The 26,526-nt window shown below is 31.7% G+C and overlaps 1 long non-coding RNA gene and 1 other non-coding gene across 2 annotated transcripts; both read right to left on the bottom strand.

Annotated features, from left to right (window-relative positions):
* Nucleotides 1–1,926: 1,926 nt before the first annotated feature.
* Nucleotides 1,927–25,488, bottom strand: LOC136985765 (uncharacterized). Its single transcript, XR_010882388.1, has 3 exons — nucleotides 25,113–25,488; nucleotides 17,118–17,164; nucleotides 1,927–2,120 (listed from the first exon to the last, which is right to left on the bottom strand). It is a non-coding gene; the product is annotated as an uncharacterized lncRNA (long non-coding RNA).
* LOC136985767 (U2 spliceosomal RNA) lies at nucleotides 25,282–25,473 on the bottom strand. Its single transcript, XR_010882389.1, has one exon. It is a non-coding gene; the product is annotated as a U2 spliceosomal RNA (small nuclear RNA).
* Nucleotides 25,489–26,526: the final 1,038 nt, after the last annotated feature.

Raw genomic sequence — 26,526 nt, 5'->3', positions numbered from 1 at the left:
AGTATATTAATACAATTAAACAATATATTGTACCAGGTATGTATATCCACTGCACATTTTATTTCACTTAATAAATTTTTATAATTTATTTTTAATTTTAGCCCTTATATCGTGGCTAGCGACTCGGAATGTAATTGTGATATTAAAAATACATTTAGAGAAGTCTACAGTTTTTACTGGCTTATCGAACAAATGAAAACTAATGGACTCTAGTCCAGGGATGGCGAACCTATGGCGCACGTGCCCAAAGTGGCACGTAAGAGAAATCATCTGGCACGTAATGAATCATATGATTTCTGTCTTTTTCAATCATCCTTTCTGTTTATCACCTGATCATCTTTTTTTTCAATCAGAGTTTTTACGTTTATTTGAATTAAAGCGTATTCGTCTAATTTCTTTAAATATCATTATTCAAAGTCTAAGACATTGGCATGCATTAACATCTTTAAAGCTAAGTTTGCTTACAATATGGCACGCGGACTCAAAAAGGTTCGCCATCCCTGCCCTAGACCATCACTGACGTGCAATTAACTGATTGCCCCTGGAATTCAGCTTTGTATGTCCCATCTATAAGGGGATGCAGAAAAAAAACGTGTACAATTCTTGTACAGTGTCAAAAAATTAACTGTTACTTTGGTAGCATCAATACGAAGAAATTACAAATATCAATATTACGAAGAAATCAATCTTACAGAAACACCGCTTCCCTGTCATCAAATGTCACGGCACGCCACTGGAAATAAGATCATGTAATTAATAATAATATTTTAGACCTAATTTATTAATAATGGTAATCGTATTATAATTCATTTGAAGGAAGCAGTTGGTTGTTCACTAAAAGGAACTATATGAACTAATTTTGTTATTTGTATGTTATCTACAAAATAAATCTTTGGCTATAAAAACTTAAACAGCGACCATACGGTCATATTATTATTAATATTTAGTTTTTAATTTCTTCCTTATATGACCAAATGGCTGTAAGGAAAGATAACACAAGAAACCGTGTGTGATCTGAGATTGAATTCAAAAATTCGTATACAATTTTTTATTGTTTGGCAGCAGGAAGCCTTTGGCTAATTGTCCAGGTTGTCTGTATTATTGACTATTGAAATTAATTAAAACTGCATCATCATTTTAAGACACTTTCTTCTTTGTGGCACTAAGAGGGCCTCTTTTTTTTTAATCAAACATATTGTGGATTGTGTTGATAAAAAGGTACCGACCCTCACCACATGGTGAGGGGACGGGTCCCAACATGTCTGGAATGAACATGTGACAACAAATTCGTTCCCTAGAGCTATAAAAAACTTTACGCATCGGCCATACGGTCATATTTATTTTGGTGTTGTGTTGGACTGATTATAAAGTCAGTCCCAATGCAACACCGAGGAATTTGAGTGGATCTGATAATCAGAAAATTTAAGGATATTGTGTACACTCAAAGTATTCTAGGCTAATCAAATAAAACAAAAGTTGTTTAGAAATAAAAACAAAAATTACATCACTTCAGATAGGACTACGAACCATAAAATCGTATAGCTTACATCAGGGGTAACCAAACTTTTTTTACAGAAGGCCGGATAACTGACAAGTTGACGAACGCGAGCCACATAACCATTTTGTTCAATACAGCACACTGAATACACAAAAAATAAGACAACCAACATATTTATTTACCAATACACAAATACGATCGCTGCAGCAAGATCGTAATCGATTTTCTTAGGTGACTAGGTTGCTAATGGTGGCTTGGGCTATGTCCATGAGTTCCTTGGGTTGATCTCCTGTTCTTTTATTGCAAAAAATTTTGAAGATATTGATGATTTGACTTTTATCTTGTTTTGATATCTTTGTCTACATTGGATTTTGCTTATTAATAGGTGTGGTGATTTCTTGTAACCGTGAACGAATCAAAAGGCCAGATAAAATTAACGAGAACATTTATTAGCTACATACAACCGACTTGAATTTTACACAAAAGGCATCTGCTATCATGAACAATTGACAAAATAAAGTATACATTTATCAGTAATAAACAACTTACTTTTTGTATATACAACTGACAAGATTATGTTTCAAATTATAAACAGGCGGTTTTTCGATGGTTGGACATTTTCCTGTAAATAAAAATTATATTGATTCAATAGAAATTGAACTGAGATCTGCAAGCAGAAAAGAAATCGTCTTTTTTGGTGGAAAAACATTATTAGTTTTATCTTTTAAACAGTTATAAATACTACCTAATTTTATTTGGTAATGTTAGTTTGTTAGTGAGAAGTACAAATGAAGCTCAATCCTAAAGTTTGTATAAATTATTATTGCAATCAAGTGGGAGGAACGCTACGGACTCCCGATTTATACATCAGGAAACAAATGCCAGGAGGAGGTTATTTTACAGGACCTCAAATACAATGAAGTTATGGATTTTTTGGAAACTTATTTTGTAAATCTATTCCTATTCTTAGTAAAGTAGGAAAATATCTTGGACAAAAAGCATTAAATTTCGCCTCTCCTAGTTTATGCTAAGGACGACAATAAATCTCAAACTAGATCCAATATTAAAAGAATTAAGACAGCGATTATGAAAGATATAAAACCGCAACAACTTCAAATAAGTGTCAAGCTGATTAAAGACATCAGAAATGATGGCATTTGCATGCTAGTAGGCAGCCAACAACAGGGAGTGACCCTCATGAAAGCAATAAACAGCATAGACAACATAAAAAATAAGATATAAGACGTCGTAAGATTACTATTTCCAATTTTTAAAAATTATTTAAATTTTAATTGGATTATTTCTGTTTTTAAGGAACATTTTTAAACTAGATGGCTAAGTAACCTACAAGGAAAGGTCTGGTCGTCTAAAGTTTGTTCTAGAACATGAATCAAAAATAAATGGTGATTGTCTAGAAGATTTTTTCGGAGCAACTGTGTCTTTTTTTAATTTTACAAAAAAATTTTAACATCCGGCAGAACTCCAAAAAATAAAAAATAAGGTCAAATGCACCATATCCAAGGGAAAACAGCCACAAATCATCCTCCTTAATGTGCCCAACTCGGTGGACAATGAGAACATCTTTTGCCTACGAGCAAAACAAAGCTCTTCAAGGGATAAACAAAGAAGAATTTTTATCTGACTGCAGAGTCAGCACCAGCCTCCATAAAGGTTGGATCAAAAAGAACTGCCGGCACACCATCATTGCAGTCACACCCCACATTAGGAAATTAATTGTTACCTAAAAGCACTTATTCATATCATGGGCTAACGTAAAAGCTGATGATTATATACCGATCATCTGCTGTTTTAATTGCTGTGGCTATAATCATCATGCCAAAAAGTGTCCTGGAGACCTCAGGTATAGCCATTGCACTAAACAACACTGTTTTGCCTGACACCTGGGCAAGGCCCCCTGTTGCCCTAACTGTAGAAAAGCAAACAAGGAACAGCCAGAGGGAAAACAACTGAGAACAGACCATAATGCCTTTGACCCAGTGTGCCCCATAACAAACAGTCAAGTTCAATACTGTTAGCCAAACCAATTATAGCCAATAATTCACCCATCATCATCACACAACATAATCATAACTGTCTCAAGATCCTCCAAATCAATCTCCAAAAAAGTAAAGCCCCCTCCTCTCTCATTATCAAGACTGCAGAGGAGTGGAATTCTGACATTATAGCAATTCAAGAACCTTACTTGATCCATGGCAATTTAACACACAATGGCTGGAGAGCCATCCCACCCAAAGGTTTCAAGCAAACTACTAAAACTGCCATCCTGGTAAGAAATATTAACCTAACTGTGCAATTCATTGCTGCATCTTTCTACCGATTAGGTTATCACGTGCACTGTTTACACCCAAATCAATGTAATCTTCGTATCTTCAATCTACTGTTCTCCATTCGAAAATATTGAGCTGCTTCTGGAGGATCTAAACAGAATTAATGGTAGCATCACTGACCGGCCGTGGATTATCTGTGGTGATACGAATGCCAAGTCCTTCCTCTGGAATAGTCCAATTGAGGATCCCAGGGGGTATCTTATGCAGGAGTTGATAGCCGCCTTGCAGCTGACTTTTTGTAATACTAGCCCCTCACTACTTCTCGCCACGAGGTAAGAGCTGGGTGGATGTGACTTTGGCCAATGTTCACATGGCCCCTATGGTCCTCTTCTGTTCTACTATGGAAAATCAAAGTGCAAGTATAGAGATTGACATTAGTATTAATGATACAAACAACAATTTCACCAATTACTACAGTACTCACTGGCCAACTTACCAGCACCTCATTCAAAGCAATTGGACCTCTGTGATCCCCATAATTAACATGACGATGGAAGACATCAGCAAATGCATTTCCTGTTTGACTAATATCTTCTTGCACAGTTACCGATTGGCAAGTAAAAAGAAAACCAAAGCAAAGAGCAAGGCACCATGGTGGGACAATGAATTAGCCACTTGTAGAAGAGAAGTGCGGAAACTCTGCAAAAGGTATCAGCAACAAACTGATGATCATGCAAAAAACATTCATAAGGCTCATTACATAACTAAATTTAATGAGTTTAAAACCATGATAAATTGGAAAAGACATCAAGCATGGAAGTATTGTGGCTGCTTCAACACTCCTTGGAGTGAGCCTTACCACATCGCTTTCAAGAAAAGGAACAGGGCAGACATCCCCTCTGCCATTATGACAAATGAGGGCACTTACACCAACTCCATCGAGACCACGATGAATGAGTTGTTTAATTATCACTTCCCTCTTGACAATCCAGATCTTGACACAAACATCCAATATGAGAGCCATAACTGTAGAAACCCTTCAAATCAGCAAGATGACAGTTCATTCACCTACAATGAGGTAACGCATGCGATTAAACTAATCAACACCAAGAAGGCACCAGGGATTGACCAGATCACTGGGAGAATGATAAAAGAAGCCTACGATGCAATTCCAACCATTTTTCTTATGATATTCAATCGCTGCTTATCTCTGGGTTACTTTCCCAGGGATTAGAAAATTGCATCAGTTAAATTTATTAGTAGACGGCCTAGTGATAAATCACAATACCCGAAGGACTATAGGCCAATCAGCCTCCTCCCAGTTATGGGAAAGATTTTAGACAGGCTAGTAAGTAACAGGATATTGAGTTATCTAAAGAAGAAGAATGCCCTAAGCCTTCATCAGCATGGGTTCACACCAGGGAGATCAACAACACCTTGAATAGCATAATAGAGTACAATCACCAAAGCTAAGAAGAAAGGAAAGCATATGCTCCTCATGTCAATCAATAGACTTCAGGGGAGCTTTTAATAACCTGTGGTGGCCAGTGATTCTTCAGCAACACCATGACCATAACTGCCCTTGTAATCTGTTTAACCTGACTAGCAGTTTCATTAACGACAGGCAAGCGGGTCCTGGGCTTTAGACTATAATCCATAATGGCCAATCTCAATGGAACAACGAATCAGCTAATTCAAGGGTATGCAGATGACAGTCATTCAAGTGTCAGATAAGAACAGTGACAATCTACCCATTTTATGTAATGAACTTCTGGAAAAAAATTTCTAATTACAGCAGAAACATCAACCGTCCTATAAATCATAAGTGCTCCTACATAATTTTTTCTAAAAACACTCCACTGCAGAAGAGCCCTAAAATTGATGGCATTCATATCCCTAGCGTTACTGAGTTCACTTACCTGGGTATCATGCTTGAGCAACAGCTCCAATGGACTAAAAGCAATTGATATGGTAAGTAATAAGGCAGCTCAAGTATCCAACGCACTGATAGGAATTGCAAGAAATACCTGGGGTATCAGCTACAAGGCAGCATATTTCATATACCTGGGGACCATTGAGCCAATCCTGCTATATGCAGCCCCAATCTGGGCAGCAGCAACCCAAAACATTTATATCCAGTGTAAACTGCTAAAGACTCAAAGGATTGCGGCTCTGAGGATATGCAGAGCCTACTGAACAGCAACTTCAGCCTTACTGGTTATAGCAGGCCTTACTTCAGTGTACTGTAGTACATCACAGCAAGAATGGTTATGTGGAACTGGACCATCTGCAACAATTCCAACAAAACATTCTTAAGACCAATGAAAAATGCAACAACAACTCCAGAGCACTCTGAAAACTTTAAAAATGATATCACCAACTTTGGAATTGAGCACAAAATGACTGATCTCAGCAACCAACAAGATTACCCTACTCTTAGTGATAATCATACCAACCAAGTCAGCAACAGTGACATTTTGATACACATGGATGGTTCTAAGCACCAAGAAAGTGTTGGTGCAGCATTTGTACTGTATAACCACACCACTAGGACCACCCATAAATTAGCCTTCAGGCTTGGATCGCACTGCACTGTCCCACAGGTGGAGATCCTGGTAATCACCAAAGCAATAGAGCATGTCTACGAAGATTGGTTTCCTCGTGCCAAGACTATAAGCATCTACACACACAGTTACCATTAGAAGAGTTTAATATCTGTTTTGTTTATATGCAGGAACAAAGGTGGCAAGAAATTTTTGATGTATTATCCAGGTTTGAGTCGACAGATTGAATTGGATTTGGTTGGGTGATTTTAATGCACATACCGGTGACCATAATGTGATTTTGACAAGTATATGTGATAGCAGTGGTATTACTGTTAATAAGAGAAGTAGAGCCTCTCCAAGGATGTAAATATGAATGTGAGAGATGGGAAAGTTCTTGAGTATTGTGTGGATAATGATCTAATAATTCTAAATGGTCGAGCTTCTGGTGATGAAGCGGGAGAGTTTACTTTTGTTTCCAACCAAGGATCTTCAGTAATTGATTTGGGAATAGTTTCTCCTTCTGAGTGGAATTGTATTAAATGTTTTAGAATAGAGAGTTGTTTTTGGTCTGATCACTGCCCAATAATACTTTATTTGGAAGATTGTGCTATAGATTCTCTGGGTGGTTCTGGGACTTGTCATCAGAGGATTTTCTGGATAGTAATCAGCTGGAGTCATCCGCTGATTTGAGGTGCTGCTTGGAGCACACCCATAATCGATCTTTGTTGGAGCTCAGTAAGGTGATATTGGATTTTGCCAAAGTGAAGGGATTGACTCAAAGGAAAAAGACTATGGTTGGAATTGATGATTGGTTTGACTTGGATTGTTGATTAATGATTAGAGCCAGAAATAGAGCTTGGTTAGAGTTAAATAAAAACGGTTTGGTGGCTCAGAGGAAAGTTTTTGTGTTGTAGCAAAGTTTGATAAAGAAATTATGTTTAGCAAAGAAGAAAGAAGTCTGTAAAAGGTTACAAAATGTTAAAAACTTTTATAAAAATAATAGATTACTTTGGAATTTATGTAGAGCAAGAGGAAATTGTATTAGGATACATATTAGTTTACTTGATTGGTTTAGTTATTTCTTCTGATGGTATTGTTGTTGGTGGTGTTTCTATTAAGATATTAGCGTATGCGGATGACGTGGTCATTGTGGAGGATTCTCCATGGTCATTACAGAGGTCGATTGGCCTTCTGGATAAATATTTAAAGGTTAATAGTCTACAACTAAATCTTGCAAAATCTAAAATTGTGGTCTTTTGAAATGGTGGTAAGGCTTCTAAGGCTGACAAATGGTGGTTCTGAGGTGTTCCAATTTTGGTTGTATCACAATATAGGTATTTAGGTGTAATTTTTAAAAGTAATGGTTATTTTAATACTTATGTGAGGTCTTGTAAAGTTAATGCTGAGATAAAAATGGACAAAGTTATTCACATGTGTCAGTCTGCTAAGTTGTGTAATTTGAAGAATCAGTTAAGGTTATTTAATGCCGAGGTGGGCTCATCTCTTCCTTATGCTTCTGAGGTGTGGGGGTTTCAGGTGGAGAGCTTGGATACAGTATTATAGTCTATTTATCCTAACTTGGCACCTACTGTAAACAAACTAAGACACACCTCCCTTTGTTTATTGGCTTAAACCCACGTCCATCAATTAGAAATCGCATTGCATCACATTCGTACGCAGAAAATAGTTCTTTGTTATTTATAAAATCATTAATGAAATACTAGTCACTTAGCAGTGATTATAAATGTAATTATTTCATATTTGTTAAATTGTTACTTTAACAAATATTTGCACATTCTGAATCACTAAAAATAAACTTTTTCCGGTCATGCGCACTATAATGTCTTGGTTTCGTTTTCTATACATTACAATAACCAAACCATCGGTTACCACACAGTCTCAAGAGGAATTCAAAATGGGGACCGGAAACTCGGCCATTTTGGCACCATAGGTAACATTAATCAAAAAATATTATCAAAATTAGAAAGTAATGCTGTTGTTGTCATGGACTCCATATCACTCAGCTAAAATTGAGAAGGTTCCTAATTGTAGGTGGAAAAAAACTGACATAATTTCTTGGTTGGAAAAAAATAGGGTTCGTCATAACGATAAAATGTTTAAAATAAAACTTTTGGATATTGTTAAAAAAGAAAAACTTAAATATGATAAATATATTATTGACGAAATGGCCAAAGAAATAGGTGTTGATGTGTTACATTTACCTCTGTATCATTGTAATTTAAATCCTATTGAATTGATATGGGCAGATATGAAAGGTTACATCGCACATCACAACAACATTCAAACTGTTGGATGTGTGAATTTTAATGAATAAAGCTATCAAACAAATAACTGAAGAAAGATGGAAAAAATGTATCAAACATATAGAAAAAGAACAGCGACGAATGTGGGAACTTGATGAGATTTCGGAAACTGTTGTAGAAAAACTTATTATTCAGTCGAACACAAGTAGTGACGAAAGCGATATAAATGATTACTTTGAGCAACTATCTTCTGATACAGATGATTAATAAGGAAAGTTTACACTAATTATTTTTAAAAATTTTTAATTATATAAATATCACATAGATAAATTCATACATTATAGTAACGTTTTCCATTTGAGTATAATTTTTAAGGATTGCCAAAGAATTTTTTTGTTTTGTTTTATATCTATCTAATAAAATAGTTGTGTAGATAAAAATTCTGAAGTATGTTCAACTACACAATTATAAATATGTTCTGTGTAAGTCTTAATATATATTTAATAATAATTTTTGACAAACTATATTTAAACAGCTATGTAAAAATGTTAAAGTAGGCTAATAATAAGTTTTCTGAGTATTATCTTAGTAATTTTTAAATTGTTGTGACCACTCTGACCTACTTTTAACACATGCAGAGAAAGGGGTTTAACTGGTCAACGCATGTCTAGCCACTTCCAATTGTAATTTGACCAATGAAAATCTCCGGCGGATTAATACAACAAAATCATTGTTTACAGTAGGTGCCAAGTTACGATAAATAGACTATAGTTACTTTTGTTAAAAGAATGTATGGGCTTCCAAGGTGTACTCCTGGTTATCTAGTGTCTATGGAGTGTTCATTGATTCCTTTATCTTGCTTAATCTTGAGCAAATGTGTTAATTAGATTTTTAGAATGTTGAGTTTAAACGAAGAACATCTTAGTAAGATTTGTTTGCGTTCTGTCTTGAAACAAGTTGAGTTACTTTGGTCGAAGTATTGATTGGCTAATTGTTCAAGGAACGGAATCGATCTTGATAATTTGTTACAAGATGTTAACAGTGTTTATTTATTAAAGTTAAATAATTTTGATAATTATATTTTGAAGTTGAATCATGGTATATTATTAAGTTCTTATTGTGAGTGGTATAAGAGTTTGAATAAACCCTTTTTTTATTGTTCTATTTATAATAGTTATGCCTCTTCTAATGTTAAGGCCATATTAATGCAATGTAAAGTCTTTTATGTAATTACAGAAGGGACATTTGCATATGTGGTGCGGCTGACTCGCCATTGGATGCATTTCATATTATCACTGTTTGTACTTTTTTGTCAAAATTACATGAGACTTTTGGGGTTCCCTGTTTTTCATTTAATCAGTTTAAAAAAGTTATTTTTGATTTTGATTTATTTTCCAAGGTATTTATTTTTATAAAGAGGGTTAAATTGTTTATTTTATAATGTTTATGGTATATTTGATGTTTCTTTTCTTTTTTATTGTTTTTAGGCTTAAAGTGAAAGTAGTGGTTATTTTATGTAAATTAAATTTCAAGGCATGTTTTTAGAGAAGCTGAACTGATTCTGATGCAGGGCTCTACACTTGCGTAGATGCCATGTGATCCTATTAACCTGTCCTGCGTTGTTCCCGAAAATTTTCGTGTTGACCTCATTAACCTGTGTGGGCGATCCCGAATATTTTTGTGTCTGCATTGGAACGTTTTTGATACTAGATGTCGCTATGTGTCACAATTTTTATATTAAAACGAACTTTTAAAATATAATTTTTTTTGCTTTTATATTTTTTAATATATTTATTTTGTTTTTGCAACATAAAAAAATAATTTTTAACGACACAGTAAACATGATTATTATTTTTAAAAAAAAGAAAAATTTGTTAGGTTTAACATCGATGAAAATTCAACATGGTGTTACAGGCAACAGAGAAAAATTTCAACATCGAATAGGTTAATCGTTAAACCGTCTAACAATTTTCCCAGAGTTGGGAGAAGACAGACCGGCCTGTATTTTTTGTAAGTGTTATCGTTGGTGGATTTGGGAATCAATTTGACAGTAGCTTTTTTCCACTGAATAGGAAAAAGGCCAGTGTTCAAGCAGATATTGAATAGAATAACAAATGCTGTAGGATTTGCCTCAAACATGTGTTTTATCATCCTAGTGGTTATGCTGTCAAGATCTGGGGCTTTGTTATTTGTGAGCGAATATATGGCATTCGAAACCTTGATGTAGGTGAAGTTGTGGTCATTCTCTGTATTAGGTGGAGTGATGATCTGATCCAGATGATTGCTTGTGTATTGCCATCCTGCTGTGGGTCATCCGAAGGGTAACGGTAAGGATGTGTGTGATAGTTTCTTCCGTGTTGTTGGTGTAGCGACCATCGGGGAGCTGGATAGTGGAGGGGGTTTACAGCTGGCGTTTGTGCTTACAAGTTTAGTAGTACAGTTCAGACCAGGGGTTGTGACCACAAGTGTTGGTACAGAAATCCTTCCAAAAGTTAGTCCTTGTTTTATTTGTAAGGGCTTTGTAAGCATTGTGTTCATGTCTGTACTGGTCTCTAAGTGTGACTTTAATGTTTGGGTCCTGCTCATTCCTAAATTACCTCCTTAATCTCCTAACTACTTTTTTTCTTGTTTTCTAGCTCAGTGGTCCACCAAGGAACCTTTTTGTGTTTACAATGTTTGACCTCAGAGGCAATAACACAAGAGTTAGTGATTGTATTTGTAAGCCTGATGACAAGATTCTCTAAGGCAGTGTTACTCAACCTTTTTCTTTCTTGTGCCACATACACATGATAGCTATTACACGCAAGCTGCAACATAACGATTATAATAATTAACTTATATAATTTCTCACTCATCCTAGAAATTTAGTGTGACTGTTGATATTGTAAACATTTTTTCACAATTTCATTTAAATTAGGCTTGTAACTGCTGCATGCTACTGAGGTGTGAATCAGTAAGCTGATTTCTACATATGTTCTTTGCATATTTCATTTTTGAGTATGATGTTTCACGCAGATATGTTGATGCAAACAACGTAAAATTTGAGCACATTTTTTACAGAAAGGATAAAAGGGACTTAGCAGTGTGGGTGAAGTGACCGAATCTACTTTTTGCCACAAAAATTTCAAAATTTATATTTTGACTGCATTATTTACAGGTCACGTCTGGGCCACTCACAAAAGCTCAGCAGGCCGCAGGTTGAGTATCGTGGGTCTAAGGTGTCCTGAGTATAGTGACTGTGGTGAGGTGTACCAGCCCAAATGTTACTGAAGATGTTGCAGAATAATTGCCAGTTAGTGTGAATATAGTGAAAACTATGATTATTAGTATTACTAGAAGTGTTCAGTTGGGTGAAGATATACCTATGGTCACTGGTAGAATCTATGTCGGTGGTGTAACAGTGGTCGACTCTAGGGGTGATGTGACTATTTCCTAACGTTAGGTCAATCCAACTATCTCCCGTGGTACAGGAGTAAGTCGGAAGGGTACTGGTGTTCAAGTGAGTTAGGTTGTGTTGGGCCATGGATTCATTAACTACATTACCCCTAGGGTCATCTTTTGGACTCTGACAGGTCGCAGACTTGGCAATAAAGTCTTCTCCTATTAGGATAGGTTTATCTTTGTATGAGATCAGGAGGTGATGAATGTCTTCAATGGCTGTCTCAATGTTTGTTGTGTCTGGAATGTAGACAGAACATATGTAAAGGTGAGCGATATTGTCTGTAACACAGATGGTGGTAATGTATTCTGTGGTGTGTTGGGAGACAAAATAGGCAGTAATGTTTTTGTTCCTGATGATAATACCAGCCTTGATGCAATAGCCATGGTCCTGAGCTGGATAGACTTTCCAGTCATTGAAGCTGCTAAATCTATAGCAGAACTTCTTTAAGAAGAAGCATCAATAACTGAAGAAAAGATTTTATATTTTCAAAATGACATCATATTAAAATCTCATAATACAGATGAAAACTTTTGAAATTTAATTGATCGTAAAAAGTATAATCTTTTGAAAAAAAGGAGCCTTCAAAATCAAATTCTGTTTTAGTTCCACATATTTATGCTAATCTTTATTTTCCGCCATGAATATTATAAAATCAAAAATCAGATCTCAACTTAGTAATGCCAACATTGAAAAATGTTTATGATTGAGATTATCATCTTACACTGAGAAATTAACAAATGAAATGCAGTATCAAAGATCGCACTAATTCGGCTTTTATAATAAATATATAATACGTTATAGTAAATATATGTTACAAACTGCATGTTATAATAAAAGACATAATATTTAATTTTTTTTTTTGAAATCAGATTTGTGTCCGCTGCTAGTTTTTTCAATCTCAAATGTGCCCGCGCTACAAAAAGGTTGGGAACCCCTGCAATAGATCTGAGCAATTGTCTTTTTAATTAAACTTGTAAGTGGGGATTTAATACTAGAAGACATAAGGATTCTTTTTCATGGTTTGATTCAGACTGTTGAATGTTAATTAGTGTAGGAATAGAATCTGGAGATCATTTAGGAAGAGCAATGATTCTAATGATTGTTTGCATTTTGTAACGTTACAAAATTTGGTGAAGTAGTTTTGCATTGTGAAAAAGAAATTATTTGCTGATAAATTCAAAATTGTTTTAGTAAAGATAATAGACTTTTTTGGAGTTACTTCTGACATGTTAAGAAGGCTGTCTTGTAATTTTGGTTTCATTCCTATTGATCATTGGTTTAATCACTTTTTTAATTTATTTGGTTCTTTGGATCCTTATTTTGTGAATTTTTTGATTTTTAATCATTGTAGGAATTAGTATGATGAACTTTTTGACTATGAATTTACTATAGGTGAGCTTGATGATGCTTTAACAGGATTGAATCAAATAAAGCTCCAATGGAATTTTGAAGAATGCTCCTTTCAATGGGATCCCAATGGAATTTTGGAATATTGAGATGTTGAGACCATATCTTTTAAGTCTTTTCTCAAAGATTTTTGATACTGGGAAAATACCAGAGTCTTGGACAACAAATATTTTAATTCTGATTTTTAAGAATGGGAGGAAGAATGGTTCCTGTAATTATAGAGGGATCTGGTTATCATCTTGTGATTCAAAATTGATTTGGACTATTTCATATAGAAGATTGACTCAATGGTTAGAAGTTAAAAATATATTGCATGAAAATTAGGCAGGATTCCAGACTAGCTATTCTACATTGGATAACATTTTTGTTTTATATACAGTTATTCAAAAAACTTTTATAAGGAAATGTAGGAAGGTGTATGCCTTTTCTGTTGATTTATCTTCTGCATATGATAGAGTTTGTAGGAATTTGTTGTGGTCAAAGATATTATGGTTTCAGTTATAAGTTTGTATCTTTACTCACTGCTTTGTATGAAAACTCCTCACTTATGGTAAGAGATGGAGGTGTCTATTTGCAATTAATGTTTTCTGAGATTGGTGTTAAACAAGTGTATTTTGAGCCTAATCTTTAACATTTTCTTAAATGATCTTTTCAGTATTATTAACTTGTGCCTTACGTCTTCCTACCGCACTGCACCACATGGTGGGTATGACTCAGTGGCATGCTCATAGGTTAAGTGTCGGAATAGGGATTGTGTGTGTAAAACAGGGTTTGTAACTGGGGGTGGAGAGATTTATTCGAGGGTGTCTCTCAGGGATAAGACAAGGATGGAAGGAGGAGGAAAAAGAGAGAAAACAGAAAAAGAGTGGTGTGTGAAAGTGCATGGTGAAATAGTGGGGAAGCTGGGAAGTAAAGACTGTGCAACCAGGTCAGTGTGAAGATTTTGTTACAAACTGTTTTCTGTCCAGTATGAAGTAAAAAAAGAAGTACGCTTTAAATTCATTTGTCTGTATGTTTATGTCCACATGTTACAGAAATTCTGTAGCAGTATAATTGTCGGGAGAATTGTGTGTTACCGTTATTCGGTAGATTGGGTTGTTGGGCTCTATACATTCCAGAGAGTTTCCAAAGAAGTACTGTTGTTCTCAGGAAAATTGAAGGGTTATCTTGTTAATTTGGATAGTTCTCTTTGTCTAGTCCCTACTGAGATCAGTGGATTACCCCTTCTAAGCGTCTGCTCTATCAAGCATGCTTGATATCGATTTGTCCCATCAAAGAAATCACTAAAGTTCTCCATGTCGACTCGTTTGTACTTTCTACACTCCCACAAACTCTTCCAGTGATGGTATAGAAATAGAAAGCTTCCAAATGAAAATACTTGCATATGCACATTGTATTGTAATTTTATACGAGTCTGTGGTTGGGCTTCAAAGACTGATTGATATATTGACAATTTATTTAGATGAAAATGGTTTAAAACTAAATTTGAGTAGGTCTAATACATCATTCGGATCAAGCATATCAATCTAGATTGTGACCAAAGTCTGCGACTATGCTGTGGTGTGACCTCTCTCAACCGTTTCAATCTCGACTGAAATGAGGTTCAATCGCAATTGACTGAAGAGTGTTCTTGAAACTAAATCCAGTCATAAGAGAGTTCCCACAATCCTACATATGTGAGAAAATACAAGGTGGCTGTGGAACACATGTTGGGCTATTGACAGAGAAATAAAAAAGATATTTGGAGAGAATGATGACATCTGTCTATTATTAGATATATGGCAAGAAAAAGTATTTATTTCTAACCAAAACTTCCATTTTGTTTGTTGGTGTTCATGACTTACTGTGTAGTTATGTCAGTTTTATCATTGTGTGTAATATCTAAGTTCTTCTAAAGCCAACTGCCTGTGCAAACAGCACGACATTCAACTGGTGACATTCACAATCCAGATTGTAGGTAAATCAAGGTCAAAGTGAGTCGTGGATTGTGTGCAAATGTAGTAAGGTTGTTTTCCATAGAGGTAGTAAGAATGCAAGGGCAGATAAATGGTGGTTTAAGGATTCTTTAAGTTGTTTCTAACTATAAATATTTAGGTGTTACTTTTTCATCTAATGGTTTATTTCAAATGCATTATATCAATAAGAAAATTCATGCTAAATTATTTATGAATAAAATCATTCGGTTAGGAAAATTTGCCAGATTATGCAATTTGAATGGTTACTTACATCTATTGAAAACTGTGGTCTTGCCCTTTGTTATATATGTCAGAAATTTGGGGTTTTCATTTGGTTAATAGTGACAGTATTCAGATTGAATTCATTAAAAACCTATTTTGTTTACCTTGTTGTACACCACATAATTTGATTATGATGGAATATGCCTTGACTCCTATAAAACTTATGATATTTAGTAGGATAAGAAATCGTATTATTGGGATTTTTAATTGTGATGAGTATCGTTTGAGTAAGATTTGCCTGAAATTTCTAATTGGTAAAACTTCTATAAATTGGAAACATTATCTTATTGGCACTTGTAATGATCATGGTATTAATTTTATAAATGATAATTTAGATTTGATGGACTGGTCTCTTCTCCTCGTTAATAGTTTTGGTAATTTTTTATACGGCATAATTGGAAAAATAAATAATAATGCATATAATTGCTGGTATAAGGATTTAATGTTACTTTTTTGATAATTCATTATATAATCAAGATGTTTCTCTTATTATTTTGTCTTTCTTTATACAGGCTAGGTGTAATTCACTGTATTTTTTAAATAATTACTTGATAAAATTGTGTAATTTTTGTATGGAGGAAGAGACTGAATGCCTAGCATATTTTGGCTAAAAATGTGGGTGTCTTAAAGCGTTATGAGAAGAAATTTTTTGTTGCATTGTTCTTTCCAGGTCTTTTTCTCTTAAAATTTTATCAGAACCTTGTTTTCAATTTAAAGTGTTTTGTTTTCTTAAAAAAATCTGTTGATCTTTTGTTTTAGGAGGTGTGATTCCTCTGCTATAAATTTGGTTTCATTACTGCTGTAGTTTGGGAACATCTGTCAGTGTTGTGTCATCGATACTAATATTTTTCTTTTTTATAGGTAAGAAATATAATAATTTAATTATTAATAAGAATATCTATTTATTGATATTATTTTTCTTATTTTATTGACAGATTTCAACCTTAACCTAAAATTTAAGTTAATTCTTATATAATTTATTATTGTATATTTTTCTCTGTGATTTTATGTTCAATGTATTTAACCTATTTGCTGGTATTCCTGACATATCTTGGGTAGTGACCTAATTACCTTGACCTGTGGGACCTGAAATATCTCGTTTCAGCATTGGAACGTTTTGAAACTAGATGTTGCTACTTGTTATATTTTTTTATATTAAAACTAACTTCCAAAATATAATTTTTTTTCTTTTTACATTTATTAATATATCTATTTTGTTTGTGCAAAATAAAAAAATATGATTTTTTTTTCAAAAAGTCTAATTCTCATTGAATCTTAACATCGACAAAAATTCAACATGGCACAACATGCAATGAAAAAAAATTATAATATCGGATAGGTTAAGTGATTTATTTTTGGGAGATGGTACTGTTCCTCACATCAAGTAATGTATCCAGTATGCATAATAAGTAAAATAAAAATAAAATAAACTTACTGTATAGTTTTGTCCTACTATATTCAGAATATTCCAAAGATTTTCTTCTGTAAAAAAGGAAGATATTTATGACTAATAGGAATATTTTTATTTAAAAAATACCTAAATAAATTTTTTAAAATAAATTTTAAGTTAATTTAAATTTTAGACTTTAATTTTCACTTAAACAAAAGACAAGAAACAATCTTAAAAAAAAAATTGAACACTGAAAAAAGTAAAATTACAATTTTATTTGGATTTAATGTAGGATAAAAATGATTTTCAAAAAATCTATTCTATCATAAAATATTGACATTACAAATAACCAAACTATATGTGTAATTATTATTCTGAAATTTTGCAATTCATGTTTTACTAAATAATTCTCTAGCTTGGGCAGACTGAAGAAGAAAATAGTTAAGTAAATTTTCCATTACTGGTTCTGTTGTGGATTTTAAAGAATTAAAAGCTATGGGCTTTTTTTCTTCAGTAACACATCACAGAAGGAGCATTTGTTGATATTGATTTTATTAGAGGAAATGCATTTTCGGTCATTAAGACCCGAAATGCATTTCCTCTTCAGTACTTTACAAAAAATAACTAAACAAGGATTATTGATACATAATAATACATATAATATTTAAAAAATTTTTTTTTATAACTTACATGGTTGATTGTTGGTTACAAATTGACAATAACATTAAAGAAAATATTGGATAATGGACTGGGTAGAATCTGTTTACAAGGGTTGCTGTATAAGGTAAAATAGATGGGATAAGTAAAACAGTTATAAAGTAAATAAAGTTTAAGACGGTTACATTATAAAATGGTATAGATTGTTATTACATGTCAGATGGGTAGAAAGATACGAGATGGGTGATGTTTAAAATACCAAAAGAGTAAGCTAAGTATTTAATGTTACATACGGTAGAGGCGGGCTGAGTTCAGATCATCCTTAAGTTCATGGTTGCACTTGCAGAATGCAGTTTTATCTATATGAGAAGGCAGAATAACTTCATCCGATGGGGGCCATCTGGGAAGGTGGGGCGGGATGGAATCACTTGTGGATACTACCAGTTAAGGAGTGGTTTCCAGATGTCACTAAGAGTTATAAAATGAACTTGAATGTCAGTCAAAGTTTTTATTTTAGTAATTTCCAAATGTTCACGTGATTTCCATTTTATACACTTTTTTCTTTCCCGAGTATTTTCAGATTATTAAGTGAAATCATGCAACCTTCACCATTGCAACGTATGGCTACAGCAAAATTAATGTACAGTGAAACCCTGATTAACAAACTTAATCTGTTCCATGACTCTGTTCCTTAACTGAAGCAATTTTTCCCATAGAAATGAATGCAAATACAATTTATTCATTCTAGCCTGCAAAATTTTTGTGATTTTATTTGTAAAATACATTTTCATCAAAGAAAACCTACTGTAAGAAAACAGTATCTATCATTACAGCAACAAATATGTAAACTTTATTTAATAAAATAGCACTGTACAGTACATACATTCATTTGTTGTAGTTGGTGACAGAGGAGTGGAGATATACAGATCTTAATGCTTAGAAGGAAAATCCCCCTCCAAAAAAGTAACGGGTAGCACTTCATTAGGAGATTCTTAGAGTTGAGGTCTCTTTTGGTAAGAAACAAGAAATTGATCTAAAGTTGATTGTCTTACTCTTTTAATCAAAATTTTTCTCAAATGCAATAGCACATTGTCATTTTCTATTGCCACTATCACTTTTCTCTTTCCTGGATGCCATATTGATTAAAATATAAATCACGAAACTGAAAAAAGAAGTTTAGCACAAACACTCAGAAAAGCAATGCTTAACTTGCTCATACCTAACAGCAACTAAAATTTGACACAAAAAACGATTACGTTCGTTATCTGAATTTCGTCTGTTATCCAAGACAAAATTTTTGCAAAATAAAAGTTTGTTAACCGATTTTGTCGTTAACCAGGGTTCCACTGTATTTAAATTTAATAACACGTGAATGTTCTTTTAGCCTGATTTTTAGGGTTCTTCTAGTTTCACCTATGTATTGGTAATTCGGTTGGCAGCTGCAGGATTTTCTATATATATATGTTATTTTGTTGCATTATATCAATATTTTTAATGATATTTTCTTTAGTTATTAGTAACTTTTTAACATTATTAGTAAATACTGGGGCTAGAGTTATATTATATGGTTTTAATAGTATTAGAAAAAATAAAAATACTATGAGAATTAAGTATTTTTTATAAGTCATTTGAGTTGGTATTACATTTTTTGGGTTGTAGTAGGGTTGGTGTTGGTAAACCAGTTTTCTAGTATCTAATTTGGATAGTCGTTTAGGTGAAAGATTTTATAAATGTGTTTTATTTCTTTAGTTTGTTTAAGGTAATTGCTCATATGTGTTCTAATTTTGGTGATATACATGTCAAAAATATTTTTCTTGATATACATTTTCTTGATAACTGGAGTCATAGTTAATGACTTTCCTTACATTACACGGTTTAATACACTTTTTAAAATTTAAGCTGTTATGGATTGTGATGTCTAAAAATGGTAAGTTGTTATTATATTCTATTTAATAGTTTGACATCAAAGGGTATGTTGGTTACTATATTATGGCACATTTAATGATGGTTTGAGGGTTGGTTAAAGTATTATTTTAAATTAAGAAGCAGTCATTTACATATCTGTTGTATTCTATTATGCCACTGAGGACTCAAATAATACGATCTATTTCTATCATACATAATTCAGCTAGTTTAGGGCCTATACATAAACCCATAAATATACTGTCACATTGTCTAAAAAATCTTTTATTAAAAGTAAAATTATTATTATTTAACACAAATTCAACCAGTTCAATTACCCAATTATCACAGTTTAATGTATTGATTATAAAGTTTTTATGTATAGATGGATACATATTTTTAATGTCGAGGCTTAACATTCTGCTGTTAGTATTAATATTAAGTTTTTTTAAGTTACTAATGAATTGGTCTGTATTTTTTAATGCTATAATCAGAATTGTGATATTGATTTAATTTATTCTTAAGAAACCGTTTGAGGTTATATGACATAAAATTTAATATCTACTAATAGCCTGTTTGATTCTTGCAATTGATGTGTTTTAACTTTGAGTTTAGGGATTCTTAAGTTGTAATCTAAGATAATATTAATACAAATAATTTTAACATTAAAAGTTTAAAAAAATCCAATAGTTATTTCTTCCAAGTTTTCACAAATGTGTGATGTAGGATCTTCTTTTAGTTCAATATATTGGTGTGAAGTGAATAAATTTAGTTTAATGTTTTCATATTTTTGTTTATCCATTATAACGATTTGTGCTGATTTATCAGCAAAGACAATAATTAGTTGATTATCAGTTAGAAATCTTTTAACTTGTGTTATTTGATTATTGAATTTACTGTAGTTAAGTTTATTTTTAATTTTATTATTTGTTATAAAATTTTTAAAGTTAATTCTCAATTGCACTTTTTGATCAGTTTGTATTTTACATAGTATGTGTTCTAACTCAACTATAAATTCCTTATAAATAATTTTTGTAGAATTGTTAAAGTTAAAACCTTTAGTTCAGATGTTTTTAATGTAGTTTGGCATTGTACAGTTAGTTTGATTTACAATTAACACTTGTTCCCAAGTTATCCATTCATTAATGGTGGAATATTGTGCTTTTTAACTAATTTATTGTATTTTCTTAGAGTATATGCATTATTATAGTCAATAGTCTATTTATGTTTTTCATTTAACTTTTTAAATTTTAATTTTCTTATTCTATATTTTTCAAAATTAATTACCGAGTGTATTATTAACCTGTTTACTTCCTTCACATCATGATCTTGCATAGACTTCTTTATGGTAGTAGGTAGGGTCAAGGTTTGAAGTTTGATGTTTTCTGTTAATGTTGTCTTCAGATACCAGATATCTGTTCATATAGAAGAAGAATTAAACAGTCTATCTTTAATGTTCCTTGGATTTTGAGTATTCATGATATCAATTAAATTTGCTGTTACTAATTTTGAGTGTGGATTTTAAAGATACCAAACTTTTTCGATTCACCACCCCCTTTGTTCCATAAAGTTATCCCAAACACCCCTAACCTATTTTCTCTTGTGTGAGAAAGAATTGGAAATATTCTTAGGAAAACTTTCCTATGAATCTCACACTTTGTGCCCTTACTGTACATTGTTCTCAACATCTGGAAACCATTAAACACAATGTTTCCTCTTATCTGTTTAACAGAGGAAAGGGAATGGCTGTCAGTGACCCCAACTTTTGCCTTTGGTCACCGTTCAGTACCCTGCCTCCAGTGCCCCCCTAGATTTACTCACCTCCAAGGGGACGTTATTGCCCACTTTGAGAAACGCTGATCTATATCAACAAATGCTCCTTGTGTGAGGTGTCACTGAGGAAAAAAGCCAATAGCTTTTAATTCTTTAAAAAACATGTGCACTTTTATATGTAGATTATGCTGGTTAAAATACTCAAATAGATTATTATGCAATCAAACAAGTATTAAAAGTAATCACTTTTATTTATTAAAAAATTTCTTATAATTTTAAATATATTAATAAATATAAAACCACAAAGACAAATAGTAAATTTTAAAATAGAAAAAGTTTTAAAAAAGTAGTTTTATTTTCCTTCATTATTCTAGAAATCCTTAAAGTGTGTCCTGACTTTCTTTTTTTGAATGAATGTAAGATCATTTTTTCATAACAACAAAAAATTTTTTATAGTATTTCTGAATGAAATTAAGCTATTTGTTTTGTGTAGTACATAAGTGTGCTTTAAATATAAAAAATTAAAATACCACATTTTTATTATAAGTTAAGCATTACAGTCTATTAAAAATCTTTGAAATAGTTTATCTAGTTAACTATTCATTTAATAGTTCCTTTTGTATGTATGCTAAAATGTTTACTGAATGTTTTAAATTATCAATTTGTGCATTTAAATGACAATATGAATAATATGATACTGTACTTCATGTTGGACAAAACTCAATCTATTTATATGCACAATTTGCTGATATTTACATTTTTGCATAATATAACAAGAAAATAGTCACCCGTATTGTTACTGTAGTTAGAAAAAGCTTAATTGTTAAGCCTAAATTAATCGTTACAGTACGTTCATAATAATAGTGCAATATTAATAGAAAAACTGCTTACTAATTTTTGTTACGTATTTTGTGAGATTGTATATAAAGATATTTTGTACAATGAAAAAAGTTACAGCAGCACAGTACTTTCTTTAAATCAAATTTAGTGAAGAATGTAATGTGATTAAAGTCATTCAGTATGTAGAATGATTGAACACATATCTAATAATACATTTTTATTCATGAATTATCGTGTTTTATTAACCATTTTAATCTGATGGAAATATGACTTTACTGATTTGTAAAAGGCTGTACATCACATTAATGAATTTCTCGGTAATGGAAATCAGTTTTCTGGATTGAAATAAACAGATCAAAACCAACATTCAGAATAGAAATACATTTTTTCCTTTGAACATTTGTGACCCATAATTTAAGCAACTTGTTTTTGGCACTTTAATTCCATACATCACAGAAATTATTGTAATTATTTTTAATATTCTCTGTATTTAATTTTTATTTTATCCCAATTTTTGTAATTTTCAAACCATAAATGTGAATGTGAAGATCAGGTGTAAAAGTAATTTTGAATGAAAAATATTCAATATTTTAAATCACCATTCTTCAACACACTTTGTAATGTTGAAAATACTTCAAAGAGAAAACTATATTAGTTTCTACCTTGAATGTATGTTTTACTCTGTTTATCTCACATTCAGAAAATTGATTTGTTACCAAGACATATGGCTGTTTAATGGCATTATCTTTAAAATTGTAAAAACATTTTCTTTACTGGTTGAAAATGGTTAGGGAAATATAACCTTTAAAATAATCCCTCTTTTTTAAAAGCCTTTAAATTATTATTATATAAGCAAATTAATAATGCCAGATTACATTTAACATAAATGATAGAATAAGTAAACTCAAAAGTTACATTTGCTAATATTTTATCTTCTACTTTATCAAACATAATCACAACTGCTATAATTATGTTAAATATTTTTATTACCGTATTTTACCTACTATAAGATGCACTTTTTTCTTCGAAAAATTGCCTCCAAAATTTAGGTGCGTCTTATAGTCCGTAAAATACGGTATTTTACTGAATGAAAAAAATTTGTCTTTTTCCTGAAGTGCAGATTCTTTACATATAAAATAAATGTTTAGCATGTCAAACATTTCAAACTTTTATCAACAGATTGAGGATATTAAAAACTTTTAAAAATAGTTTATTGAATTTACAGCCCATTTAATAATTCCTATGCTATATATACAATTAAATACTTGTTTAATGCATAAACTGAGATATTTCAATAACTGACAACATGAATAATAAAATAGCATACCTCAACATAAACCTCAAACTGTTAATATACAAAATTTTCAACTAATACATTTTTGTGTGATATAAAGAAAATAGACAGGTATTTAAAAAAAGCTTAATTGTTAAGCCTAACTAAACTAGTGATTGCTGCATAGTGTCTTCATAATAAAAGTAGAATATCAACAGAAAAATGTTTTTATTATTTATTTTGTATGATATATTGAACAATAATGTAGCAAAACAAGTCTCATCAATATAGCTTTATTTTTTTGTTACATTACTGTAAAATAGAGTACTTTATGTTACATTCAGCACACTAAATAGGACCTTACAGTAATATAAAGTCATTCTACAGAATGATTGAACATGTTCCTGCATAATAATAAAATTAGGTATATTTTAGTAAACATTTTCAATCAATGAAAATATCACTGCTTTTAATGACATTAATTGTATTTTTAAAAATAGCTAATACTTTATGGTACTGAACATAAATTTCATTACATAAAAAAATGATTATTTTACTCTACTTACCCTAATATTTTTGATATATGTTTGATAAAATAAGTCATTGTAAGTATGTTAAATTTTCCATTCCTAATTTTAATTGCTGTATGCAGTTTTATGTAGAAAATTTAAGCATTTCCATTATAATTACTTTGTTCTTTTTTGAAATTCAATAAAAATAATCTGTTTAATGTTCTTGATAAAACTTTTAGAAAATTTGTCAAAAATAAACAGTACTGTAATCAAAATACCTTTATAAATTTTAGAAATGTAGTGGTTCTATTTTAATCTGATTAGGGATAATACCATCTTATATATACATATATACATCTATATATTTTTTATACAAAAAGCTTTTCCTCTTGAAATATACTCTCTCATAGAAATCAAAACTTATTTTAAGACAAATTTTCTGATAAGATTTCATGAAAAGACAAATCTAGAATTAATTTATTACTATTATGTTCTCCACGATTTTGTCTAGTTTAAGAATTCAAACTCTTAAATTTGAAGAAACTTGTTTCAAATACTGAAATGATTCTTCTATTTGTTCTATTGTTTCATAAGTAATTTAGTAGATTAGGACATAAAATGAATAATATTTTCATTGATCAAAAATCTGTTTCAAATTTGATCATCATGTAATTTTTACATCAGTGTCTTAAAAATGAACTTTCTTAACAAAGTAGTTTAGCCTAACTGTAACATACTAAAATGTTTAAGATTTTCAGTGTAACCTCTTAATATGACAAAATGTATTTAATTTTAGCTGTTTCAGTTTAATTAAAAACTATATTAAAAATTAACTGTTTTTAATATTGCTTTCAATTGTTATTTTTAGTATAGAACAGTTTTTTTTATTAAGTATTTTATTAATAATCTCTGTATTATGTATATTTAATTGTCATGATACAAGAAAGATAAAATTACTATATTTAATGTATACTATAAAATCCAATAAATCATGAAAATTTTAAAATATCCTATTTCAAGTAATTTATTAACAAAGTTTAATATAAAATATAATAATAAATGTTATTAAACATATTAACTTACCCAATCAATACTCAAAATGTACTTCTTTCACAGTTGTTCAATGACAATGAAGAAATGATGCTGGAAGACAAAATTACAAACTTTAGAGAAGACAGTATCATTGGTAGTGGATAATTTGAATATGTAAAGTTTTAACAGATCTATTTTTGATTAAATTAAGATCCCCAAAGGGGAGTGGGCCATTCCCGGAGGTACTGCAATACCGGGTCAACCCGTGGCAGAGGTGGAGCAAGCTCCGAGCACTCCGCCGCCTTCCAAAAATCAGTTTAATATCATGGCCTCCGATGGAAGCCGTATCAGATATTAAGCTGATAAGAACAGATACTACACTTTGATCTTAGCCAAAAGGCCGAGAAGCGATAACCACAGAGAGTGCCTCTCCGAAATCATTCGCAAAACGTTCATCTGCTCAAGGGTGAACAAAATTTCTATGATGGAATGCAATATCCAACAGCTACAGCATCATTTATTGATGGTTCTCACTTCAAATAACTATCACAGATCACCAATTTACTCACTACAGTTTTATTTTACTGCAAGAATTATGAAAAATTCAATTTATTAATGCTTTGAGTTCTCCTCTGCCTCCACCCCCCCTAAACATTAACAAAACGTTGCCACTCTCACATACATCAATAGATGTCGCCTCTGTATAATTTCAATACAGATTGTAAAAATATTTTATTTTATTCAATTTTTGACTTCTCAAAAAATGAATAAAATCTCGAAATAATAAGAGGGGAGATTTGCAAAATTTTCATATCCCTTTTAATTATTTTGTGTGAAAACTGATAAGACGATGTTAAAGTGTGATATCAAAAATTTCTGACACAAATTGAATTTGCTATTTCATAAAATCTTGTTAGGAACTAAATTATCGTTTTCAATTTTTATAATTATTAGCATCTAGTGTTTAATTAGATATATTACTAGATTTTAATTAGGTATTTGAAAAAAAAAATTTTTTTTCAACTTGAAAATGTTCTTCTTCCTAATTTATACATACAACATTTTCTTATCCAGTAAATATATAAAATATATCCGATAATTTTTAAATATTTACAATTTAATGAGAGAATTAATATTTTTGGACTGCAATTTGAAAAAATTGTAGACCTTTAAATTCCCACTATCATCCATCTGTCTTTCCTTAATCTCAAAAACAGACTTATATCAATGAAATTCAGAATCAGATATAAAAACCTTATGGACAGGCGGCCCCAACTAACTATATAAGAACTTCCGATGAAAACCGAAAGTCAAATCATTTTAATTCAAAAACTTCCCCTGAAAAAAAGTTAGATGACCGGCATGACTCCATTGCTAACAGGAAAAGTATGATGTACAGGGGCAAGACACCACAATGCTAATTTCAGGTAAAGAGAATATATTTTATATTAAATTAATTAAAAAT

The sequence above is a fragment of the Centruroides vittatus genome, unplaced genomic scaffold (assembly GCF_030686945.1).
Source record: "Centruroides vittatus isolate TY-2023 unplaced genomic scaffold, ASM3068694v2 contig_976, whole genome shotgun sequence".
Classification (NCBI taxonomy): Eukaryota; Metazoa; Arthropoda; class Arachnida; order Scorpiones; family Buthidae; genus Centruroides; species Centruroides vittatus.
This window is presented reverse-complemented; position numbering and strand designations above follow the sequence as displayed.